A 26,933-nucleotide genomic window follows, 5' to 3' on the forward strand; every position below is an offset into this window, starting at 1 on the left:
TTATGCAATATGGATCATGAGAGGTATCATTGCAAAGGTTATGTTGTACTGACTATGATTTTCCTATTTGTATACATGTATCATTTCTGCATCTGAAGTTGGGAAAATTAACTATGTAACAAGTACAACTGTGTTTACATCTGGGGAATGCCCACCAGACGGAATGCAATCAGTTTGGATGGGCCATTAGGGAGAACAAGTGGTCTTTGAAGATGCTAATCTCCTACCTTCCTGAGAAGATTCTGGGTATGCTGCTTTGACACTGCAGGGTCATGTGATCGTGTCACCTGGTACTGGACCCCATCTTGGCCTATTAGTATTTTTCCACTAATAGGGGGTGGGGATCAAACTGGGAAACAAAGGACTATTACCATATGTAAATCCTATTTAAGGCAGGGAAGTGAGTTAATGATGGTCGGTTCCTCACTGAATCCCTGCCCAAGATGACTGTTGAAAACACCTAAGACTGATCTGGGAAAGAAAGAACTGGACCCAGGCTAGAAGGTGTCTGGCCTGTGAAAGGAATATCTGGAGTTCTAAGCTACAAGCAAGAGCTGTTTGTCTACAAGAAACTCTTCAACCTGCTTAAAACAACATTTAGTGTGAGAAATTACTACTTGTAGCCAGTTTCTTTAGTGTATTAAGCTTAGTTTGCATGTTTGCTTTATTTGCTCAGTAATCTGCTTTGATCTGTTTGCTATCCCTTATAATGACTTAAACTTTATCCTTTGTAGTTAATAAACTTGTTCTTGTTTTGTGCAATTCATAACTGTGGGGCAAAAAGCTGTGCATATCTTCCTCCACACTGAGGGACAGAGTGAATTTCATGAGCTTACATTGTACAGTTTTGTGTTTAGTGCAAGACAATACAATTTTTGGTTTACACTTCAGAGGTGGTGTGCATTTGAGTGCTGGGCAATTCCCAAGCTGAGTCTTCCCACACAGAGCTGATCTCAGTATCTGTGTCTTTCTGCAGCTGGCTGTGGCCCAACCTGTGCGTGTGCGGTAGGAGGTTTGACATCCTGGCTCAGCAGGGCAATATAAGGGAACCCAGACTGGTGGAACCAGTGGGCTCAGTGGTATCCCAGTATATCAGGTGACACCTCAGAAGGGTGGGGGCAACCATCACATACATCCCTTGCATATACCCCTGCCAAAGAATGAATGTACATGATTTAAACTAATTCCTCCATCTTGTGTTTCTTTCCTGCCCAGGGGCCAGAAGTGAATATGAAGAAACAGGTGGTACTAGCCAAAGCCCTAGAATTTGCTTTAATATTTTGTACATTTACAGCTTTCCTGTGTGACAGTCTCATTTACTCAGTGCTACAGGCAATCTCTGCTTGTGCCTAAAAATAACGTTAACAGCTATGCATAGGGAAAAATCATAGGGGAAAGTGCACAAAAGTAAAAGGCCAATTAGAAAGTGAATGGAGCCAGAAGTACTCAAGGTTGGGGTACCTTCATTAGCTAAAAGTGCATTCATTTTGGGGAGTGTGCTGTGGCAGCTTACACGGCTTCTAATTCTGTTGGTATTTTGTCCATTATTATTGTTTATTTACAACAGTCTCTCAAGAGGCTGCCACATTACCACAGGTTGCTAATTCTCGGGAAGCAGTTTTAGAAATAAAAATGTGCTCATTCTCTCAAAAAAAGAAAAAGAAAGCACAGAAGGTTGACCACCTCTTTACAAACACAAAGCAGTATCTATTATGTATGGTATAATATATTCTGGAGGTAAGGTGAGTTCGTATAAATTCACCAACAGAACCAAGAAACGTTGTGAAAGGAGTATTTTTTCTTACTTCAGAAATAAAAATCAAGCAACAAATCCCATCCATGGAGATGTTTAATTCTCTACTAGAACAAATAGATTATCTCTTATTCTTAGTGGTCTCTGGAACATGAAAATTCCATGCGTTTTTAAAAGGCCTCTTCAATAGTTTTTATAGTACCTTTCCCAATGCACTAGTCTAGTAGAAGGTGCAGATTTGGATAGCAGCATACTAAAGAGCCTCAGAGGCTGCAGGGGAGGGGGGGCTTTGTCTGGGCCAGCGGGTAAAAGAAAACCATGGGCTCTTTTAAGGATTCCCCATCCCCACTTGTTTTCTCCCTTTTTTGTGTGCATTCACCCTCCTCCTGGGTGGATTAATTGGACAAAAGGGGCAGCAGAGGGCCCACTGGATCTTGCTGTATGCCTGAGGCACCATTCTGTGCCCTGAGAAAATTCTTCCTGCTTTCTTCCTTGGGATCCGGACCAGGTTTTAGGACTTTGCTGTGGGTACTATGATAATTGCCTTTGGCTGCTAGGAAGGATTTTTCCTCACTGCCAACTTGTCCTGGTCAGGGTGTTCATTTTAAATTATTTTTTAATAAATCTTTCCTCTCAGCAGCCCAGGGACCTGGTGAATAGGTTAATATGTAAAACTCATGCTATCATAATTTAGCAGGTGCTCAATACAGGTAAATCATTCAGTAGGGGGTCCAGATCCCTGATAAACCAGAATTGGAAGTGGATGAGAAGATGCCTCCTAAAGCAAGTGGGGAAGGAAGTTGGGGCACCTAATGTCTGCTACAGAGAATCAGAGAATCAGAGAATCATAGAATCATTGAATATAAGGGTTGGAAGGGACCCCAGAAGGTCATCTAGTCCAACCCCCTGCTCGAAGCAGGACCAATTCCCAGTTAAATCATCCCAGCCAGGGCTTTGTCAAGCCTGACCTTAAAAACCTCTAAGGAAGGAGATTCTACCACCTCCCTAGGTAACGCATTCCAGTGTTTCACCACCCTCTTAGTGAAAAAGTTTTTCCTAATATCCAATCTAAACCTCCCCCACTGCAGCTTGAGACCATTACTCCTCGTTCTGTCATCTGCTACCATTGAGAACAGTCTAGAGCCATCCTCTTTGGAACCCCCTTTCAGGTAGTTGAAAGCAGCTATCAAATCCCCCCTCATTCTTCTCTTCTGCAGGCTAAACAATCCCAGCTCCCTCAGCCTCTCCTCATAAGTCATGTGTTCCAGACCCCTAATCATTTTTGTTGCCCTTCGCTGGACTCTCTCCAATTTATCCACATCCTTCTTGAAGTGTGGGGCCCAAAACTGGACACAGTACTCCAGATGAGGCCTCACCAATGTCGAATAGAGGGGAACGATCACGTCCCTCGATCTGCTCGCTATGCCCCTACTTATACAGCCCAAAATGCCATTGGCCTTCTTGGCAACAAGGGCACACTGCTGACTCATATCCAGCTTCTCGTCCACTGTCACCCCTAGGTCCTTTTCCGCAGAACTGCTGCCTAGCCATTCGGTCCCTAGTCTGTAGCTGTGCATTGGGTTCTTCCGTCCTAAGTGCAGGACCCTGCACTTATCCTTATTGAACCTCATCAGATTTCTTTTGGCCCAATCCTCCAATTTGTCTAGGTCCTTCTGTATCCTATCCCTCCCCTCCAGCGTATCTACCACTCCTCCCAGTTTAGTATCATCCGCAAATTTGCTGAGAGTGCAATCCACACCATCCTCCAGATCATTTATGAAGATATTGAACAAAACCGGCCCCAGGACCGACCCTTGGGGCACTCCACTTGACACCGGCTGCCAACTAGACATGGAGCCATTGATAACTACCCGTTGAGCCCGACAATCTAGCCAGCTTTCTACCCACCTTATAGTGCATTCATCCAGCCCATACTTCCTTAACTTGCTGACAAGAATACTGTGGGAGACCGTGTCAAAAGCTTTGCTAAAGTCAAGAAACAATACATCCACTGCTTTCCCTTCATCCACAGAACCAGTAATCTCATCATAAAAGGTGATTAGATTAGTCAGGCATGACCTTCCCTTGGTGAATCCATGCTGGCTGTTCCTGATCACTTTCCTCTCATGCAAGTGCTTCAGGATTGATTATTTGAGGACCTGCTCCATGATTTTTCCAGGGACTGAGGTGAGGCTGACTGGCCTGTAGTTCCCAGGATCCTCCTTCTTCCCTTTTTTAAAGATTGGCACTACATTAGCCTTTTTCCAGTCATCCGGGACTTCCCCCGTTCGCCACGAGTTTTCAAAGATAATGGCCAATGGCTCTGCAATCACAGCCGCCAATTCCTTCAGCACTCTCGGATGCAACTCGTCCGGCCCCATGGACTTGTGCACGTCCAGCTTTTCTAAATAGTCCCTAACCACCTCTATCTCCACAGAGACTCTCTCTTCTGCCCCCCTCCCTGCAACCCTTGTACAAGGGGAGGGCCCTGGGGTTCCAGCAATGGTGGAAGAACCAGGTTAAAGGTGAGGAGATAATAATGGAGCTGAGGGAAGCCTACCACCAGTTAGTACATTTTAAAAAGGATGGATGTACTGGACGAGTTATTGCTGGATGTTTCCTGGATGTGTAACTTAATAAGGTTGTGGCCTACTTGAACCACATTCCTGGTATCCTCTCTTTCTTCCTGTAGTTTCAGGGATAATGCATTCACTCAGAAGGCTTTTGCACTATCCACTACTGCAGCTTATATGTACAAGTGACAAGGTCTCCTCCTAGCTGTAAGAAAGAAGAAATGGGAAAATGGGCAACTACTTCCCACTCACCTTGAAACGGTTTCCTTTTTTCAGGGCCCTTTTGGAAGTTATCAGCCAAAGAAAAGCCTGCTTCCCAGGATCTCCTAAAAAGGCAATTTGCTCTGGGAAAAGTGGTAAGCCTCCATTTTCCAAAAGAAACCCAAACGTTGAAACAAAACAATTACAGCTAAAGATAAATCCAACAGCAACTCCAATGCTTCACAGTCATTTTAAAAGCTAGGTTGAAGCACAAAGGACAAAATTCACCCTTGCGTAGAGGACCCACATAAGGACTATAGAGAAACTAAGCCTCTGCATAGTTTTATCTACAATATGCAGAATCGGTCTGTATGGTTTCATAAGAGCTGCTCAGACATCTGAGGATAAATGGAAATCTATACATGAAACAGAAAAGTAAGAGGCAACCAAACAAAGATGTTTGGAGTCAGTTCAGATATCCAAAAAAATGGTTAAGAACAGCAAAAAGTAAAAGAGATTAAGTTAATGGTAGCCAAAGGTCTTTATGAATACAGCAAGGCAAAATATAGTACTAAACAGAAAGTAGATGCATTAATGAATGAGACATGGAATGGCAATACTTATGATTCACATAATAGCTGTGATAATGAACTCCTTTTAAAGAATCTAAGCTTTCTTTTTTTGAATAAAAGGGTAAAAGTTTTTCTAGCTGTTATGATTATGAAGAAAACCTTTCAAGCATGAACAGATATGTTTTCAGAGATTCAGGAGCTATTTAAATGCCTCTGAAATGAACGCCTAGCCCATTTGATTACCCTTGCTCATTTTACTGAGTAGCAGCACCCTGTGGATTCAAGAACACCAGAAGAGAACAGACGGATCTGAGATTTCAAGCAAGTGCGCCTATGAGTAAGGCATAAGGATCAGTGAGGGAAAGGATGGGTTTCTTTCAGAAGTTTCCATTTCTTGTTAAGGTAAATTTTAAATACACACAAAACCTATGTTAAAAGAATATTAAACTTGCAAAGTTAAGCACCTAAAATTGGGAAATTCCAGAATTAAGGTTTTTTGTGAAATCTTAATTAAGCCCTCTTGTTCATATACATTATAATGCAGTCTTTTAACTACATGATCACATGCTATTGTTTTCACAGGAGCCATTTTATTCAGTGCTCACTGACGGAGCTGTTATTAAATATTTTTGATTTATCCTCATTGTCCCGTGTGTGGCCCCATGAAACTGAAGGCAGCTCTAGAGGCAGGAGAATGGCATAAAGATTCAGGGCATGAGTGGAGCATACAAAGACCTGAAGAAAGGGTCTTGGAAGGGGATAGAAAGGAGGAGAGAACCAAATGGGTGGGTACTCATTTGAGTGGACTATGGTTTATGTTTATTCATCTAGTGTGGGCCCAAGATATCAGAAAACTGATAGAAAAGTCTTTCAGACCTGGTAAGGCAGCCATGATCTCAAAGTTTATCTCTGTGTAAAACATTAGATGTTACACAATTCATGTTCTAATCATAAAGGTGCAGTAAATGTACATATTTGTTTATTTGTATGCTGCCCCCCCTTACCCACCCTCTCCTGCAAAATACCTCTCTTCTTGGAAGGCTCCTTGTAATAGTACATCAGCTCACAGCTAATCACAAGCAGAATCACCCATGATGCAACACCACGTTTTTGTGACATGTTGAAATATTTAATAACAAATAATAATTATTTATATTGTTAAGAGTCTTCACATGCATATAGTGAAGATAAGACATACAATGATACTATATTATTTAACTGGTAACAAATGTACATATAGTTTATTATATATTCTTATCTCTGAAGCTATATAATACACTCAGTAGGAAAGTTTATTCTCTAGGTAAGGACAAGACTCAGGCCAACTGTGGAAAAAAGTACTACGTTCCATTGGGTCCCCTTGTGATGTAATATTTCTGCTTCAGTTTACTTTCCTCACACTTTCTGATTATTCTGTTCCTTTCTTTCTTTGAATATATTGGGGGAGAATATACAGTTAATGAAGATGATGTCTGAAGAAGGTGGAACACAATCGTTTGTCCCCAGTGATGGAGGATTTCCAAACAGCACAGCTGGTATATGTGTACATAGGCATTGCCATACTGGATCAGACCAGTGACCCATCTAAACTAGTATTCTGTCGCCACTAACAGCCATACCAAATGCTTCAGAGGAGTATGCAAAAGAACCCAAAACCCACCATAATACCTAATTAAGGAATAATCTCCCCCCTGTCAATTGGCTTATGCCCTTAACCATGGGAGTTTATATCTCTTTTACAAGACTTTTTTTTTTAGTCCTGGAGGATGTATATGTTTGTTGATGTTCTCATTATCCATGTATCTGATGGATTCATTTTTGAGTCCTACTAAGTTATTGGCCTTGTGACGATAAATTCCACAGGGTAATTATGTGATGTACCTTAATCATATCATACTATTACTTAGTGGCTTAACATGAACCGATGCCCATGTATTAATAGGACTAAATCAAGAATAGCTTCTCCTCTTGTGCTTTGGAACATTTACAGTGTTGAAAAATTTGCTTCTCTAAACCTTAGAATCATAGAGTTTAATACTAGAAGGAACCACCAGATCATCTAGACTGACCTATATATCACAGGCCACCAACACCACCCAGCTCCCTCACACTACACCCAACCACCAAAATTAGAATAGAATATTACATCCAACAGTCTATTATGTGCCACAGGCAGAGTAGATGAGGGACTGAGGTACACCAATGCCCAAGGCACCTGCAATAGCAGGGAATTAAGTAACATATACCCAGATAATCCTGGCACATGGCCACCACTCATGCTGGCGAGGAAAGTGAAAAAAACCCAGGGTCACTGCCAGTGTTACCTGGGGGAATATTTCTTCACAACTCCATATATGGTGATCAGGCAGACAGCGCACATAAGAGCAAGAACCAGCCAGCTAAGCCCCTGAGATAGAGAATGCTTGGTGCCACCTTAAAGCCCTCTCTCACCACGTCCTATGTCCCATCTCTTCTTGTGGCTATCTCTGATGCTTCAGAGGAAGGAGATTTTAAAAAACACACACAAAACACCCAGAATATATTGGGAGGAGGGGAAGAGGAAAGAATCCCTTCTTGACCTATTCAAGTGAGAGCTGAGCCTTGGATCTCTCTTAAAACTAATTAAGTTGTTTGCCCCTACCATTCCTATTGGGATGCTGCTCCAGGACCTCATTCCTCTGATGGTTAGAGACCTTCCTCTAATTTCCAGACTGAATTTCTTCATGGTCAGTTTGTACCCATTTAATCTTGTGCTAACATTGTAATTTAGCTTAAATAACTTTTCATTGTCCTAGTTTATCCCTGATCTATTTATAGAAAGCGAGCATATCCCCTCTCAGCCCTCTGTTTCTAGACTAAACAAAGCAAACTCTTCCAGTCTTCTCTCATAAGACAGACCATCCATTCCCCTAATCATCTTACTAACTCTCCTCTGCAGCTGTTCCAGTTTGAATTCATCTTTCTTGAACATGGGTGTTTATAATTGTACACAGCATTACAGATGAAGCCTTACCAGTGACCTGTACAGTGGTGTTAATATTATGATATTTGACCAGTTACTATGTAGGAAGTTGAAGTCTTCATTATTATTTTATTAAATTTGTTTCTTAGTTGATTTCCCTCAACACTGTGCACTCAATATCCATTTTCTGACTAGATGATAGTCCTTTTTTAAACATGATCACATAGGGGACTGATTTAACTTACACTAGCATATAGCATCAGTAACTGCAGTTAAGACAATGCAGTTGCACTGATTTAAAACTGGTCTGAGATAAGAATTAACCCATCATTTTCTTAATTGTTAGTGTGTGGAGATAGACAGATTGATTTTTTGGCACATGACATGTAATGCCTGAAAGCAATCTGCCTAGGTTTTGAAGCCAGTCCCCTAAGCTCTTTCCTTCTTCCTTTCCTTGGGATGTGTTCTCATTAATTGTACAAGCATTCTTGAAAAGTAAGATGAAGAAGACTCTAAGAACAAATCTGTTGTAGATATGCTCAGATTACTTACAGCAGTGACAAGTTTGGTCTTCAGATTATAAGGGTGCAGTGATCACAATTCTATTAATATCCCTGGGAAGCCAGTTCAGGGAGCAACACAAGTGAAAATTACTGGAGGAGATTATGGCTTCTACCATCTTAATCTCCATCTTGATGAGAGGATTTCATATTTGTGACTAGCCAGAAGGAGAGAACGGAATTTAGGTAGAAGAAAATAGAAGAAAATGTAGGCATGGGTAACTGTCAGTATTTACATACCCAGTGGCCCTACCAAGAAAAGAAAATTCTTTAAAGCAGGTTTGTTTGAAATTCTCAGCTTGATTCATCCCCGGTATAACAAGTCATCGTTATTCCAGAGTACACAAGTCACATAAGCCTAAACCATTTTTTAGTAAGCCAAGCCCGAAACACCTATTTTAGAAGCTTCTCCAGCATCTTATACAGCAAAAGATGTGATATTGAAAGAGAGCTGTTGACTTTATTTGGGCCAAAATTTAGATTTTTTTAAAAATAATGCTATTATAAGACCTAATGTTAGAAGAAATGTTTTCATGAACTCTTTTGAAGTATAAGGAAAACAGCTTTTTTGTGTGTTTGCATGGATTTCAACATACCCTTGCAGAGTTTGCAACAAAAATATTGTAGCTTTGTGCTAGTATATGAGAACCAGAAGTTTAAAAAAAAATAGTACCTAAATATGAGAGCTGGTCAGAAAACCAAAATTTTCCCCTGAAAATTTTTGAGCAAAATATCAGGCTTGAGGTTCAGTGGCAGAAGTGTGTGAAGAATCTTATATAACAATCATCTGAATTACACCTGACGCAAGTCCCTGTTATTTTCTTATTTTTAAGAGCACTAAATTCATACAGCTTTGTAAAAGCGAGAACACTGTCCACTTGGATGATAATGTTATTACTCAATCAGTCACAAAGCAGCAGCTTTTGGGGACTCACAAGTAAGTCAAATTTCATTTCTTACATCTAGAGCGAAGTTACTTAATATGCAAAAAAAGACAGAAAAGAGGAAGAATATTATGCTAAATTCTTCACCATTGAATTGCTTCTGATTTCCTATTACTGGGTGACATTGCTGGGTTCTTGTCAAAGGAATCTTTAACAGTTGAAATCCTGGGACTGCTAATGCAGATGGTTATGGATCCTAGCAGTGAGAGGCTATTTTCAAGACTAAAGGGATGGGAGATTTGAAATTTATCAAAAATTATAGAACTAAACACTCGATTAACAAAAAATAAATACATCAATAACTTCTGAACTGAATATCAACAAAAGAACACTAGTTAGTTCTAAAAGGTCGAGTTTTGAATTAGCAATATTTGCAGAAGTTCTGATCAGCCATAAGAAATTTGCATTGCAGATAAGTGACACTTGGAAAGGGTTATATCACTTTGTGTGGGTTTCAACACTGCTGGGGTTTAATTTATGTACTGTCATTGCAAAGAGGGAAGTATAATGGATTTTTAATTATCAGAAACTACAAAGAGCAAAGGGAAGGTACTCCAGTTTCTAGACAAAGCAGGAAGAATATTAGGAGTTATGAAGAGCAAATTACACAGTCATGGCCTATTAAAGTCTTTCAGGACATGTGGTGCTCCTGTATTTTAAAAGGTGTATATTAATTTCTGGAGTCAATTTCAGAGTATAATATTTAATTACTTAAAAATGGCTAAGAAGGTTGAATATAGCAAATTAACTGATTTATTTATTTTCATATAATTTCCCCCACCTCTCCTGCCCTAGCTTTTGGGGTAAAGGCAGTGGGTTTATATTCCATGCAAATGTAACAGAAATTTGTTATGAAACTTGTAATGTCATGGCTTTCCAGATACTGAGCTCAGGGGAGGGAAAAGCCCCCATAGGAAAGTGTTTTGGTCCCAGATAGTGTTATAAAATGCATCATTATTTGATGGGCTTTTGAAACACAATTACTTTTTTACAACTGCTAACATACAACTACCCATCTTCCTGTCATTTCCTGTGCCAGCATGAAAGGGGCAAAGGGCTTCATTCTCCACTAAGTTGCAATAGTATAACCTTGTATAGTTCTTTACATTTGTACAAGGTAAACGAAATATAAAACACCTTCACTCAGTAACAAGTGTTTACAAGAAAGGGTCTGGCTCTTCTCGGTGTCTTCCTTTTCACTATTGACCTCATCCAGTGCTTGTTGTGTCAATGAGAGTTTTTCTATTCATTTCAACAGGCACTGAATTAGGCCCAGTAAAATACACTACAACACAAATCGAGTAGGAATTTTGATTTCCTTTGTTTTCTGTAACATTAAAATTTTCATTACACTCACCTCTTCACCATAACTCTTTCCTCCCTATTTCTCTTCATATTCCTTTTCTTCACTTTTCCTGCTGGTTGTCATTGAAAACACGTTTATCATGGATTTTCAATAGAGCTGGTTGAAGTGTTCAGAGTTTTAGGTTCAGTTCATATAAGCATTCTTATATGTTTTGATGAGTTGCCAAAGCTTATCTGAATTGCTTGAGCCTTCAAAACAAATCTGGAGATTTCATAATACGTTTTCTTGGGAAATTTCCAGCAATTCTGCTTTTGGTTCTGTTATACTGCAACAACGTCTCTGTGAGTATTAGAGCACTTCCAATTCCATCTGGAACCCAGAAAGATACACATGCATACATAAAAATAAAATGTTCCCCGAATACTTCAGTCTCAGTAAAGGTTTTATCTCTTTCCAGGTCTAAACAAAGATTAAAGTTAATGGGGATATCTAGACTTTTCCTACACTCTTTATCCCTAGTTTTCATCATCAAGATAATTGACTTCTCCAGGAAAAAGGAAATAATTAAAAACTCTATTGCTTCTTGGAAAAAAAATAAAGTAAGGGGAAATAATGGCTGAGGAAGTAAACAAAGTGTATTCAAATGATCATCAATGCCTTTGAGGGAGTTCAGGGAGGGAAATGTAAGGTTTTAAAAAGGAGAAGTTTGTACACTCTTAATTTCAATGCTTTCTTTGTTTTTGCCCTGCACTTTCCCTTGCATGACAGACTATACATTCCTAAACGGTTTCTCGATACAACGCACTAACTGCTATTTCTAGTGGCAACAACTTTTGAACTGTAAAGGCAAGAAAATGTGTTTTATTAATGTGTTACAAGAGTCTGAAGTGGATGGATTTTACTGTTTTTAAGGACATTATTGTATTTTATAGCCAAAAGATGTACTTTGGGACCTTTGGGAGTATTTTGGTGTCTGGGGAGCTGCTGTAGTCCGTGGGCTTGGGTAGAATTCAGAATTCAACCATATGTGATCACATGGAAGGAACCACACTACTTGTGTTATTTTGAATTATTAGAGCATTGGTTACTTTATTTTTCTTATATATGAATAATGTGTAAGGTAGTTGGTTTATTTCCTCCAATTCGAATTAACAACAGTTTGACTTACAAACTAACAACACATTAGATGTAACAACAACAGCTATTGCACCATCAGTGCACCATGCATCTCAGAGACTGTGGCCAAATCTGCTATCAATAACATAAAATAATATCTGAGACAACTCCGAGAACTGAGAGAGGAAACATCACCTATAGCAGTGCTTCTCAAGCTATCTGATGTGGGGGACCGGCATTTTTTTTCCAATGTGTGTGCAGATCAGCAGCCAATGCCTCGCGGACTGGCCCCGGTCTGCAGACCACCACTTTGAGTAGCACTGATCTATAGTATCAAGTTCCTTAACTCAACATAATCTAAAATGGCATCAGAAAATCTTCCACTGTGAGTAATGGCTGCCATGGAAATAAGTCTCGTTCGTAGTCTCAGATGTAACCTATTGCTTGTCCCAACTCCCTAGTAACTGATACTGTTCTTTGGAAACTGGAGCAACACTTGTTGTAGAACAGACTTGTTTGTTCCTGATGGCAGACTATTTGAGAGAGCAGCAGACGTAAAGGTAAATAAGGCAAGAACTGCCTACTTGGAAGATTTCCAGTTAGTACTACATCCAATGAACAGCAGCTCTGAGGAGATGATACAGGAGGGAAATTTGCTTCCTTGGGAAATAGTAATGGAAGCTTTATCTGCAAGGGAGCTTACAGCCTTCCTTTGTAGGATTTGGAGTGATATCAAAATAGTGTATGGACTGGAATAGAGCTATTTTTAAAATTTTCCATTGGAAGAAAGGAGGGTACGGAGAGAAGGAAAGAGTGAGAGAAAGGAAAAAAGAAAAGTGGTATTGAAATAAAAAATGAAAACCCAAACATTTTTCATAGGAAATTTTGAAAAAAAAAGTGTGTTTTTTTTAACAGCCCTAGTTTGGAATAATTGGAGGAGCATTTGCAGCCATATTATATTTCAGTCTACTGCAATCAGCCACACTATTGCTAAAGCATGGCAAGCTGTATGAGGATCAGAGAGTGACAAAGACGAGTGCAGTCAGCATGGATAATTAAAAGTGCATTACACCACAACATATCACAGCTTATCTCAGCTAGGTGAGGATTGTGTCTGTTTATATAAATATTTGTTGCTATGGGAAGGAAACTGGGAGCGAGCTGTGAATTAGATGGCACGCACTCAGCAAAGATTTATATCAAAGAACTGCTAAATAATAATCAAGTTCTTCTGTGGACTGTGAGTATATGTGCTACATCTGCAAAGGAATGGGCTTAAAAAAGCAGGGAGAATATAAGAATTGCACATAGTACCCAATGAAAAGACAGCAGCTGAGCTACAGGAGACAGCTTAAAAATGTAGGTTCAGGTCTGCATTTTGAGGGCTTGCAGAAACATTTATTAAAGTCAATGTGAAATTCTGCTTGCATGACTAAACTATATTGGCCACTATAAGATTACGAAGGGTGTCTGGTATTGGACCAATGGTGGAACTTTGTTATATTTCGATTCTGATTACAATTCTGTCCCAGCACTATGGCCCTCAGGGAGCCTACTTAATTTATTTTCAACATGATGAACTTTAATTGTATTTTTCCACATTTAAAATTGGCTTTTTCTACATTCCAAATTTAACAAGTTACTGTCTGACAACTCTGAGCATTCAGCACTTGGCTTCTTAACTGCAGTACCTCCCTTATGACTACTAGTGCTGATCCGGCTCTGGTAAAGAATAAAACTCCCCTCTTGCCCAATTGGCAGGTGGTCGGTAAGGAACTTAATCATCACTAGCAAATAAAGGGAAATTTTCTTCATTGACTTTAACAAAGTTGAAGTAATAATTAATCTCCAAGAATTACATAAATAATGGGTGAAAACTTGGTCCCATTGAAATCAAGGAGAGTTTTGCGGCTTACTTCAATGGGACCAGGGTTTCACCCATTGTTTGTTTTTTAACTTAAACGTGGACATATAGAAATATCTAGAGATGGGTAAAGTCTATGAGGAAAGGAAAATTATCTCAACTTTCCCTTCATTTTTGGGGGTGGATTTTAACCAGGGGCTCCAGACAGGCCCCTCCAGTACTTCACTGACAAGGTCATTATCTCTCTGGTGCTCACTCTCAGATAAAACAACTGACTGTATTATGCTGGTTACTTTCAGGCATACTTTTCATTCTGATCGTAATGTGAAAATGGCATTTGCAAATGAGACCAGAGGATTTGTTGACCAAAATCTACATTCCTGCTGCTTCAATTTTGATCAAAACAGACAAAGAGACACAATAAGGTGCCATCTCACCAAAGATATTTTCAAATGTGTTGGAGTCAATTCTGAAGGAGGGAGGATTAGGTTACTTGGGATCAGAAGTCTTTAGTATCAGTGGAGATGGATTGAGCCTAGAAGACCTAGCGAATATGACAAAAGAATTTGCAATGAAAATACATAAGAGATGATCTACAAATGAGCATAGCCACTGGTCAACTGGGCTTGCAAAATCAAAAGAGATTCTTACTGAATAAACCATACCAATAAAATTTTAAATGGAATAAAAATGATCAAGGAAGATTGACAGGGAAAGCATCTTATAAAGGGTTGGAAACATTTTCAGAAGTAAGTCTTTAGTATGTAAGTATTCTGAGAATGAAAGTACATCCCCTAATATGTTCTTCTACTCATGATGTGTTCCTTGGGGACATAGACATTAACTATCTACACAAGGAGGAAGATGCAACAAACATAGAGAGCTGAGGGATGAAAGATGATCAAAATCATAAAGAGAGATTACAAAGCAAATTACTCAAGGGGAGAGTGAGACAAGAGGTGGAGATAATGTATGAGTAGTCACTGGAGAAGTGTGTTGATCATCTGTCCTGCAAATTTGACAGCAGATGGACCCAAGTGAGTAAAGCCAAGTGAATTCTTTATATGAGGAAAAGATTATATGGAGGCCCTAAATGGATACAAACCCACATGGTATCTTTTTATTCTCACCAAAGACATGAGTAGCCATTTCACTATAAGGGCCAGATTCTCCATCCTGCTCAAGCTCCGTTTTGTGAAGGAATAGGGAGTGGGGAGTTGAGGGAAAGATGGCTTTAATCTATTCATATTACAGAGCCATTTGGGGGCTGATTCAGCTCCTGCCACAAACTAAAGGAGCCTCAGGGAAAGGGTATGGCAGAGGAGAGCATTAACAAAACACTCCTAGATGGGGTTTTGTTAGCCTAGTGCCTCTTTGCAGATCCCTTATATCTCTTCCTTATATAAGGAATTCAGTTGGGTTTATTCAGTTAAGTCCATCTGCCATTATATTTGCAAGTTGGATAACCAATACACTCCTGGTTCCACTAACTACATCTTAAGATTGCTGGAACAGCATAACAGGGCAGTCTACCCCTTTAATGGTACCAGGGGAGTGGAGGCAAGAAGCATCTGACCCTGCTCCAGGGAGAAGCTCAGCAGGCAGGTTCTGGGAATCAGCTGACACAGCTGAACAGTACCTATAAGGTGGATAGAAAGCTGGCTAGATTTTCGGGCTCAACAGGTAGTGATCAATGGCTCGATGTCTAGCTGGAAGCTGGTATGAAGCAGAGTGCCCCAGGGGTCGGTCCTGGGGTCGGTTTTGTTCAACATCTTTATTAATGATTAATGTTTAGCCTAACCAAAAGAAGGTTGAGGGGAGATATGATTGCTCTCTATAAATTTATCAGAGGGGTAAATATCAGAGAGGGAGAGGAATTATTTAAGCTCAGTACCAATGTGGACAAAAGAACAAATGGATATAAACTGGCTATTGGGAAGTTTAGACTTGAAATTAGACGAAGGTTTCTAACCATCAGAGGAGTGAAGTTCTGGAATAGCCTTCCAGGGGAAGCAGTGGGGGCAAAAGACCTATCTGTCTTGAAGATTAAACTCGATAAGTTTATGGAGGAGAGGGTATGATGGAATAACATGATTTTGGCAATTAATTGATCTTTAAATATTCATGGTAAATAGGCCCAATGGCCTGTGATGGGATGTTAGATGGGGTGGGATCCGAGTTACTACAGAGAATTCTTTCCTGGGTATCTGGCTGGTGAATCTTGCCCACATGCTCAGGGTTCAGCTGATCACCATATTTGGGGTTGGGAAAGAATTTTCCTCCAGGGCAGATTGGAAGAGGCCCTGGGGGTTTTTCGCCTTCCTCTGTAGCATGGGGCATGGGTCACTTGCTGGAGGATTCTCTGCACCTTGAAGTCTTTAAACCATGATTTGAGGACTTCAATAGCTCAGATATAGGTGGGGGGTTTATTGCAGGAGTGGGTGGGTGAGATTCTGTGGCCTGCATTGTGCAGGAGGTCAGACTAGATGATCGTAATGGTCCCTTCTGACCTTAACATCTATGAGTCTATGATAGGATTAATTGCACCCTCAGCAAGTTCGCAGATGACATTAAGCTGGGAGAGGTAGATACAATTGAGGGTAGGGATAGGGTCCAGAGTGACCTAGACAAATTGGAGGATTGAACCAAAAGAAATCTGATGAGGTTCAACAAGGACAAGTGCAGAGTTCTGCACTTAGGAAGGAAGAATCCCATGCACCGCTACAGGCTGGGGACCGACTGGCTAAGCACCAGTTCTGCAGAAAAGGACCTGGGGATTACAGTGGATGAGAAGCTGGATATGAATCAGCAATGTGCCCTTGTTGCCAAAAAGGCCAATGACATATTGGGTTGTATTAGTAGGAGCTTTGCCAGCAGATCAAGGGAAGTGATTATTCCCCTCTATTCAGCACTGGTGAGGCCACACCTGGAGTATTACGTCCAGTTTTGGTCCCCCCACTACAGAAGGGATGTGGACAAATTGGACAGAGTCCAGCGGAGGGCAACGAAAATGCTGGGACACATGACTTACAAGGAGAGGCTGAAGAAACTGGGGTTATTTAGTCTGCAGAAGAGAAGAGTGAGGGGGGATTTGATAGCAGCCATCAATTATGTGAAGGGGATTTAGTTGGTGTTGATCCTGCTTTGAGCAGGGGATTGGGCTAGATGACCTCCTGAGGTCTCTTCCAACCCTAATATTCTATGATTCCATGATTCTACCTCATAGTTCGCCCACTCAGCTGGACAATAAAGGAGGTCCCAGCTCATTGGTGGGGGTCAGGTAGGGGGAGGAGGAAAAGAAGGAGAGAGTAGGGAGTATATTTTCCTGTCACCAGAGCAGGAGTCTGCAGGCAGTTGGGTTTTATGGATCTGCCTCCCACCAGGGTTGGGGAAGGCCCTGCCTGGTAGCTACAGGAGGCCAGACGGCCCCAATCTGAACCTTTAACCAGGTTGTTGTTTGTTATTTTTGCACAGTTTCTTTCCTTGTGATGATATTAAACAGAGCCCTGAAAGAAGGGACAGAGACTAAGCTGGCCTTGGTGACACCTAATCCCTAGCTGGTAATTAGGGCCACTATCTTACAGGGCCACAGAACAGATTCTAGCCCACAGTATTTTGCTGTTGTAATATTGCTCTAGAGCAGCGATTCCCAAACTTGTTCCTCTGCTTGTGCAGGGAAAGCCCCTGGTGGCCGGACCAGTTTGTTTACCTACCGCATCCACAGGTTCGGCCGATTGCGGCTCCCAGTGGCCGCGGTTCGCTGCTCCAGGCCAATGAGAGCTGCTGAAAGCGGCGGCCAGTACGTCCCTTGGCCTGCGGACGCAGCAGGTAAACAAACTGGCCCGGGCCGCCAGGGGCTTTCCCTGCACAAGTGGCGAACAAGTTTGGGAACCACTGCGCTAGTGGAATGGGAGTAAAGTAGCTCACATTCTAGTTTTCACAATAGAAATTGGGATGTGAAATTGTCCAAAGGGCCACAAAGTACTGATGATTTCATACTTGTGATTCAATGGAGGAGTCCTATGAAAACCACAACAAAGGGCCAACTAGCCAACAGAACATAGCTTAGTGCAATAAGTATCCAAAGCCATATGACAATAAGAAATGAACCTTTAGGTCCGCAGGTTTCTAAGAGGCTTGTTATAGTTATGGAACAAACATATTTTCATTGTCTGACCGTAATCTGTCAATGTAATTCTTTGAACTGAAGAATGTAAGAATTTAAACTAAAGCTAGTACTTTACAGGTAGCTGTGATTTAATAGCTTTGTCTTTGACAAACACTTCTGACAGCTAATTATTATTTTGCCTAGAAGTTTTCTTTTTCATAATAAGGTCAACACAAGAAGTTGTGTGGAAATGAATAGAAAGAACTAGCTGTCACTTTACAGTGTCTTTGTTATAAATTTAACAATACAAATATATCACATTATGGAACCTTTTTTTGAACTTCTTTATAACATTTTTTATGAAGTAGACACTTGGGTCCAGATCTTCTAAGGTATTCCATTATGGGAGTTAGGCCCCTAAATACCTTTGGGCCTCAGATACTGTTGTGCCCCGACTGATGGACAGTTGCATAAATGAATGAATAATAATAATAATGAAATTAAATATAATAGTGAAGAATTCTACACTCTGCTTATTTACTGGGGATTCTCTCCTATCATATTATGCCACACCACATGGTTGAACATGTCAAAATTACCTCATGAGTCTGACATATAGATTTGTTATCTGAAGTTTTGCTGACCCCAAAGGTCTTGGAAACTTTACTCTTTGTAAGGCGGTGGCAGGAAATAAATCAATGGGGACACAGCCATCCGACTGATAGATAGTTGATGCAAGCGGGCAAACAAAAGTGCTTTCACTCAAAACTTCTGCTTTATTTATAGAGCCCTGCATGGACACAAAATTGATATCTGTGGATGGCGGATGTCTGTGGATATAAATCAGATATTAGGGGAGCTGCAGGGCTTCACCGGGAATTGCAACAGTGAAAGCAGCAGCATGTTGGGCCCGTACGGGCAGCTCCTCTGGCATGGCTGTATAGCCCCCAGCCCTGTCCTCATCCTCACCCATAGCTGTCCCTGGTTGCACTAGTGTGTGCAAGCAGCTTGCATGCCCCCAGACAGGAGATGCAGACTGCTGTGGGGAAGGGACTCCTGTCTCGGGGCATGCGGGACACTTGCACACACTAGCATGATCAGGGACAGCTGCTGGTGAAACTGGTACCTGCCCCAGTGGGCGGGACTGGGGGAGGTACAGCCATGCTGGAGGAGGGCCTGCGTGGGGCACTGCCTCCTGTGAGCGGCAGTCTAACATGCTGCTGCTTTTGCTGCTGCAGGTCTCAATAGAGCCCTGCAGCTCCTCAGATATCTGATTTATATCCGTGGATACCTGCATCCGTGGATATAAATTTTATATCCACGCAGGGCTCTCTTTATTTAGTCTCTAACACTTATACTTATCTGCAATAGGTTAGTAGAGCAGCCCAAATTACCCTCAGATTCATATTTACCGAGGGTTTTGAAGAGGTCTCGAGTGGATAACTGTAGACATCCCGTGGCCAGCCTTCTGTCTGCAGGGGAACTTGAGAGGTGTCCAAGTGTCCACCGATCCAAGAGTCCTTCCTCTTTTTATTACCAATTTGTTAGTATTACATAGCTTGTTCATTAAGAAAAAAAAAAAGGGCTAAGCAGAGGCTAAGTTGAATGTGGAGTTTTCCAGCCTGTAGTGTGGAGTTTTCCATCAGTTAACATGCTGTATCTCACTCAGCAATAGTTAACTATTACCAGACTTTCCATCTTGCAAAACTGCATGTTTCGGCACAAAGCTCACATCAGCAGGGCACAGGATGATGTTTACTCCTTGTGGTCACTCACTTCTCCCTCCCCTCCTGATCTGTTAGTTGTGCTAAGGCCGCTACAAAGGCCTCGGAGCTGCTTTCAGCGATAAGCATAACAATTGGTTTTCTAGCTGTGGGCTGTGGTTTAGGCACGATTCTGGGTTAACAAAATTTCCTCCTTACAGTTCCCCAACTTGAAGATGACCTCTTTCTTAAAAAGAGGGCCTTCACATAACTGCAGTCACACCCACAAAGGGTCCTGGCTGCACCAGAGATGTGGTCCAACGACCTCAAGGCTCTTAGCCGAGACCAAGGAAATGATCTTGTTGGCATCCCAAACTCAGCAGACCTGATCAGCTGGGTGATGACTGCAGATTGGCAAGTTGCACATACTCTCCTTCTAAGGGTAAGGGTGATGGTGGCAAAAGCCATCTGGCTCATCTGTTGGGGGACTTGGAGTTGCCAAATTTAGCGCCAAGTACATCACGTCATAAGGCTGAAAAAAAAAGATTACTGCTACTTGGAACATTAAAATTATTACAATGGGATTCAGGGCCAAATTGAAGATCCCTGTGCCAGCGAGCAACCATTCCAATAATACCTCCCACCACTGGTGTTTTTTAGATTCTGGCCAATTCTTGCAAATATCCATTTAATTTCATTGATGTTATGATGTACAGTAACCATGAACTTGTGCGCCTCTTATTTGGCAGTGTGCAGGTGGCTCTCCAAATCAGGGAGTACAAGTGTTTGTAAAAGAGTTAAAGTCATTCCAAGGGATACAGATTTTACAGCAGAGTCAAAGGATATGTCTCTTTTAATTGATTATATTTAAGTTTAGGCATTTGAAATTCAAAATCACATCCCTGAATCACTATAACATGACAAAAACTTTTGTCCTCATGAGGATCATTATCTATTTTATGAAAGTAATTAACAAGAAGTGTAGAACACCAGCTTCTTAAACACACACAGTGATCACCTATATATATAAACATAGAGTTATTATTTGCAAATGGGTTAATAGCATAGTGGCATTTCCCTTCAGTCATCTCCCATTTTATAGTAGTTTTAGCTTGAGGAAACACTTGGTAAGGTTCGGCTTTAATTGGGTGACCATTACCTGTGTCAATGGAGTGGTATGCCTGTTCAGTCAGTCCTGGTGTGGCTGAGAATGTCGGCTCATGGCTAGTGCACAGCTCCTTGATCTGCTGTCACTGCATACGCCCAAGGGTCATGGAGAGGTTCACCTCTTCCATGCCACCATCACTTTTCCCTTCATAATAGACACCTTCAGGCCACTCAGCATCATCTCCTCCCTGGGCTGTAAACTGACAAACCCTTAATTCTCTGGAATAAAAGGGCTTTAGAGAATTAATATGGTACACCTTAGGCTTTCGGTTGGAGGTGGGAAAGGCTATGAGATAATTAACAGCTCCCAGGCACTCCTGGACCATGAATGGGCCTTCCCACAACGCTTCCATTTTATGGGCCTGGAGCACCTTTAAGACCATGACCTGGTCCCCTACTTTGAAGGAACGCTCTCTGGCATGTTTATCATACAAGGCTTTTTGCTCTTTTTGAGCATCCTTCAGGTTTTCTTTAGCAAGGACTAAAGAGGTTTGGAGGGTGTTTTGTAGGTTGGTTACAAAGTCCAGAATATTAGTTCCTGGAGAAGGTATAAACCCTTCCCATTGCTGCTTCACCAACTGTAATGGCCCCTTAACCTCGCGGCCATATACAAGTTCAAATGGTGAAAACCCTAAACTGGGATGTGGTACAGCTCTGTAGGCAAAGAGCAACTGCTGCAACAGAGGAGCATGTGTCTTATTAACTCTGTTTTCTCCTAGAGCTCCAGGAAGAAATCACAGCCAGCGTTTCACCCTATCTGTGATTTGTGGGGCGTGTCATACATATAAAGGGAAGGGTAAACACCTTTAAATCCCTCCTGGCCATAGAAAAAACACTTTCACCTGTAAAGGGTTAAGAAGCTAAGACAACCTCGCTGGCACCTGACCAACATGACCAATGAGGAGACAAGATACTTTCAAAGCTGGAGGGGGGCGGGAAACAAAGGGTTCTCTCTGTCTGTGTGTTGCTTTTGCCAGGACCTGAGCAGGAATGCAGGTCAGAACTCCTGTAAAGGGTTAATAAGCAATCTAGTTAGATATGTGTTAGATTCTGTTTTGTTTAAATGGCTGATAAAATAAGTTGTGCTGAATAGGATGTATATTCCTGTTTTTGTGTCTTTTTGTAACTTAAGGTTTTCCCTAGAGGGATTCTCTCTGTTTTGAATCTGATTACCCTGTAAGGTATTTACCATCCTGATTTTACAGAGGTGATTCTTTTACTTTTTCTTCAGTTAAAATTCTTATTTTAAGAACCTGATTGCTTTTTCATTGTTCTTAAGATCCAAGGGTTTGAGTCTGTGTTCACCTATGCAAATTGGTGAGGATTTTTATCAAGCCTTCCCCAGGAAAGGGGGTGTAGGGCTTGGGGGGGGAAGACGTTTCCAAGCGGGCTCTTTCCCTGTTATATATTTGTTAGACGCTTGGTGATGGCAGCAATAAAGTCCGGGGCAAAAGGTAAAATAGTTTGTACCTTGGGGAAGTTTTAACCTAAGCTGGTAAAAATAAGCTTAGGGGGTTTTTCATGCAGGTCCCCACATCTGTGCCCTAGAGTTCAGAGTGGGGAAGGAACCTTGACATGGTGGCAGAGCAGTGGGATTAACTTGAAATCATTTTGAGATCAATTTGAGATTTTTTGAACCAGAAGCACAGATTTAAAAAAAAAAGACATTTTCCCCCCCTTTGGGCTGCTGGAAATCAGGTTTTCAGCTGAAAGCAGTTAAAGTTTTTTTTGTCCCTCAGACCTTCTTGTCCAGTGTTTGGGGGTGAAAGGGATTGTTTCTGCCTAAAATGAATTGGTTCCCCACCCAGTGCTGTCCTCTGGGGAATGTCAGTCCACAAATGAACACATTTAGGCTTAGTACAATTAAATAATAGCTTGTCAGTTTCCACCCAGAGACAACCGTACCCACTTGGGTAGCTTTTAATTCTTCCCACAAATAAATCCTCTCTCCCACTAGCCCCTTGTGTATGCATGAAGATGGTGTGGCTGCCACATTAAGCGGGGGATTCTACAGTGGCCAGTATAGACCATTTGCAACCCAAATGACACAATGCCAGTTCTTGCTCATTCCCAAGCTAATATTTCCAAGGGGCCCAAAGAGTGATTTGTTCATCTGTGATGTTAGGATCAGTAGTGATGTCAAAGGTATTGTTCACTTTACATTTCACTGTCATTCATAGATTGTCTCCCCATGCTGTAGACACAATGGATTCCTGATTCACATCACCAAAGGAGCTGGTCTTCAAGGTCTTCCAGCTTTCACACGGTTAATAATCTAAAACACACAGCAGAACAAACTTATCTCCCTCTATATAGGGAGGGGGAATCACTAAAACATTTAAGCTAAACTTATTAACTTTTACTCAGACCCATCTAGGCCTGAGTCCCTCTTTCCCCTCTACCCTTTTTTCCCTGGGAGGGGACTCTTGAACTTTTAACTGTGCTTTGAGCTCGCACTGGGGGATCAGCAAATTAATCAGCACTGGTTTACTTAGGGCTTGCTGAGGCTGGACACATGATTGTTGTTAATTTTGCCAGTGAGTCCATGTTTTACTGGAGAGTGAGCAGTTTTCAGTTACATAAGGGACAATCCCACCAGATATTCCCAATGCTGCAAAGCGCAAACTAGTGCCAAAGCTTTCTTTTCACAGGGAGTAAATCTCCTCTCCACCTCATTGGAAGGTTAGGAGACATATGTCACAGGGCAGAGCACTGTTCCAGTGATTCTGACTCTGTAAAGCTCTCCTCACAAACGGTTCTCCCATCCAGGAACTTAAGCTAAGGCTTGTTTTAACTGGACCATGGATTCTTGTCGAGAGCCCCAGTTCCACTCTGCTCTCTTCTTTAACAGTTCATGAAGCGGAGTGGCCTTCTCTGAAAATCCCTCAGTGAAATCTCAGCTCCACTCTCTGTTGGTCAGGGGAATGCCCCTTTTGTCCCCAAATCACTCCAAAAATTTTACCTGTTGGGAGCACAGCTGGGCTTTCTTTGGGCTCACCTTAAACCAGTTTCCTGATTCTTTTGTAACACCCTGTCCAATACCTCCAGAGTCTCTTCCCTGGTCTGAGTGTGAACCAGGATATCATCCACATAAACATATTACACTCTCTCCTTTGGGCATTCCTGCTTACATCTTGACTACCTAGGCATGACAAAGAATAGAGGTATGTTTCAGCACATGGGGACCCTGGCAAAACACAACTGCTTCCCTTGAAAGGTAAAAGCAAATCTGTAATAGCCGTACTGATGTAAAGGGATAGCAAAGAAAGCCTTGGCCAAATCCAAAACTGAAACCCACTGGGTCCCTCCTACAGTGGAGGCCAGCCCCTCCTGACACTTAGTCACTGTGGAGCCATCAGCAGGGTCACCCAATTAAGGGGCAAAATATCCACCACAAACCTCCAAGTATTATCATAACCTTTAAGGACTGGCCACAGAGCGGCATTATTGGGGGTTTATTTGTTCTTGGCCCAAAAGCCTATCAAATGTTTCTTTCAGGCTGTCTTTTGCCTCCTTTGGCTACCTATACTGATCTGGCCTGAGGGATTCCAAGCCTGTAACTAGGATTTTCTGCATCAATTTTACCATATTCTATTTTATTTTTGCCCCACACTCCTGGTATTTCTCTGCAATTACTAGGACTTCTGGGGGCCACTTGGGCCACTCCAGTTCTTCAGATGCCTGAAGGGCTGCTCTCCGGCACTTTGCTCAAATCTCCACTGGCTCCCAGGGTGTGCCAGGAGGTGGTTCCCCCAGGACTCTGTTAGCAAAATCAACCAGCACTCTCAATGCTATTAAAACATCAATTCCCAGAATCCCTTCTCTTTCCTTTCTCCCTGTTAGCCCTCACCTTCCTTTAGAGTCTTATCTGGGAGGGCTATTGATTTACACATAGTTGCTTTATTCGGAGCAACAAATTCCCTATGGCTGTAAAATAAACAGCTTTGGGCCCAATCCTTCTTTTGTTAATTTACTACTTTTCTCAAAACTGCTTTTCAGGCAGTAATTAAAATCAGTAGCAAAATAAACTTTCCTGTTGCTTGGCAACCATATCTTCAAGGGCAGTAAAGCCACTTGTGGCTTTAACCCTTAACTTTCAAAACAAAAACACACAAAAGAAAAAAAAACAGCGTGTGTGTGGGGGGGAAGACGTGTGTGTGTGTGTGTGTGTGTGTGAAGAATGACTTAGGAAGGAAGGGAAACTTAAACAAAAAAAAATAAAGTGCAGACAACAACAGCAACAATTCTACAAGTTGGGCTTACCTTGGGCCAAAGACTGTGGGAATCTATACCCCTAGCCTGGCTCTGAGAGGAGAGTGGAAGCTGCCACAACATCCACCAGAGTGAGATCGGGAGGTGACAGCTGTCCTTGCCCGACATCCCAAGACTGTGCTCCCATTTAATGGGCCAACCAGTTTCCCTGGTACCCTAACCTGGTCAGGAGTGAAGGACCTGACCTCTACCCCTCCTTGGTTATCCCCCTCCTTGGTCATATTTCCCCTCCTTGGTCATCCCCTTGGGGATCAATCTTCCTCACTGCAGGGGCTATGGGCATGGGAGTCTGCAGCTCTTCCAGTGTTTCAAGCAAGGGACCATATGGGTACTGCCCAGAAAAGCCCAAAGGAAAGGGAAGTTCTTGGTGATCATCCCTCTCATCATCATAAGAAGGATGCAAGTTGGGGTCCTCCTCTGACCAATACCCACTTCCCAGACTACAACTTCCTCTAATTGAAGCCACTATTCCCTTCTGCTCTCCCCCATGGCTCTGAGAGCACAAATCTGTCTCTTACATTCCCCATGATCTTCCTGGATCTTAGAACCTTACTGAAGGATTCTCAGGCTAACAATTCCTTCACTCTCCATTGTCTGCCATTTCAGTCTAGACACCTCCTGTTCCAGCTTCTCACTCACGCTTTCACTGTCTCTATCACACACGCTTGCTTTTGCACTTCCATTATCTGAGCTTTGAGGATGTCTGACTCAGCCTTCAGCCTGGATATCTCTTTGTCTTTCTCAATTTTATATTTCTCTAGTTCTTCCCCTCTTGCCTTTAACTGACCTATCTCTCTATCTACTACTATCACTACTATCTGCTTACAGAGCTGTAGGATCACCACGGGGCCAGTCAAAGCTCTAGGTTTCAGAGGCATGTTACCCCTGTTCCTGTATAAAATCATAAAATCCCCATTTTCAACTGTTCTTCCTTTCCAGATGTTTCCTTTCCTTTGGACATAATTCCTCACTTGATCAGGCCACCAGCCTGAGCTCTAAGTCCCACTAACAGAATTTATCCATAAACTGACTTGAGAGTTACAACATGAGAACTTCAGGTAGCTATCCCACCTCACTGTCCTCTACTTCCTATTGCAATAGACAACTACTGGTTTGCATCAACAATCCCCTTCCTCTCCATCATCCAACCTTGGGCCTCCAATTCTATTACCCCGGGTTTTGTTGAACCCAAAGCTTTTTGTAACTTTACTCTTTGCAAGGCGGTGGCAGAAAATGAATCAATGGGGACATGGCTGTCCTGCTGATAGATAGTTGATGCAAGCAGGCAAACAAAAGTGTTTTCACTCAAAACTTCTACTTTATTTAGCCTCCAGCACTTACACATGTCTGCAACAGGTTAGTAGAGCAGCCCAAATTACCCCGATTCATATTTACCCAGGGTCTTGAGGAGATCTTGAGTAGATAACCATAGACTCCAGTGGCCAGCCTTCCACCTGCAGGGGAACATGAGAGCTGTCCAAGTGTTCAAGTGTCCAAGTATCCACCGAGCCCAGAGTTCTTCCTCTTTTTATACCCAATTTGTTAGTATTACATAGCTTTACCATAAAAAAAACAAAAAAAAAACCTGCTGAGTAGAAGCTAAGTAAAGTAAAGTTTCAGAGTAGCAGCCGTGTTAGTCTGTATCCGCAAAAAGAAAAAGAGGACTTGTGGCACCTTAGAGACTAATAAATTTATTTGAGCATAAGCTTTCATGTTATTCAGCCAGTCTCTATCTAACCCCATCTATACAATGGCATATATGGCGGGAAAAAACAGATTTGAGAGGACAGAGAAAAAAAAAGAGTAAACTCAGTATGATGTGTGACAGGAAA

The sequence above is a fragment of the Caretta caretta genome, chromosome 1 (genome assembly GCF_965140235.1).
Source record: "Caretta caretta isolate rCarCar2 chromosome 1, rCarCar1.hap1, whole genome shotgun sequence".
Lineage (NCBI taxonomy): Eukaryota > Metazoa > Chordata > Testudines > Cheloniidae > Caretta > Caretta caretta.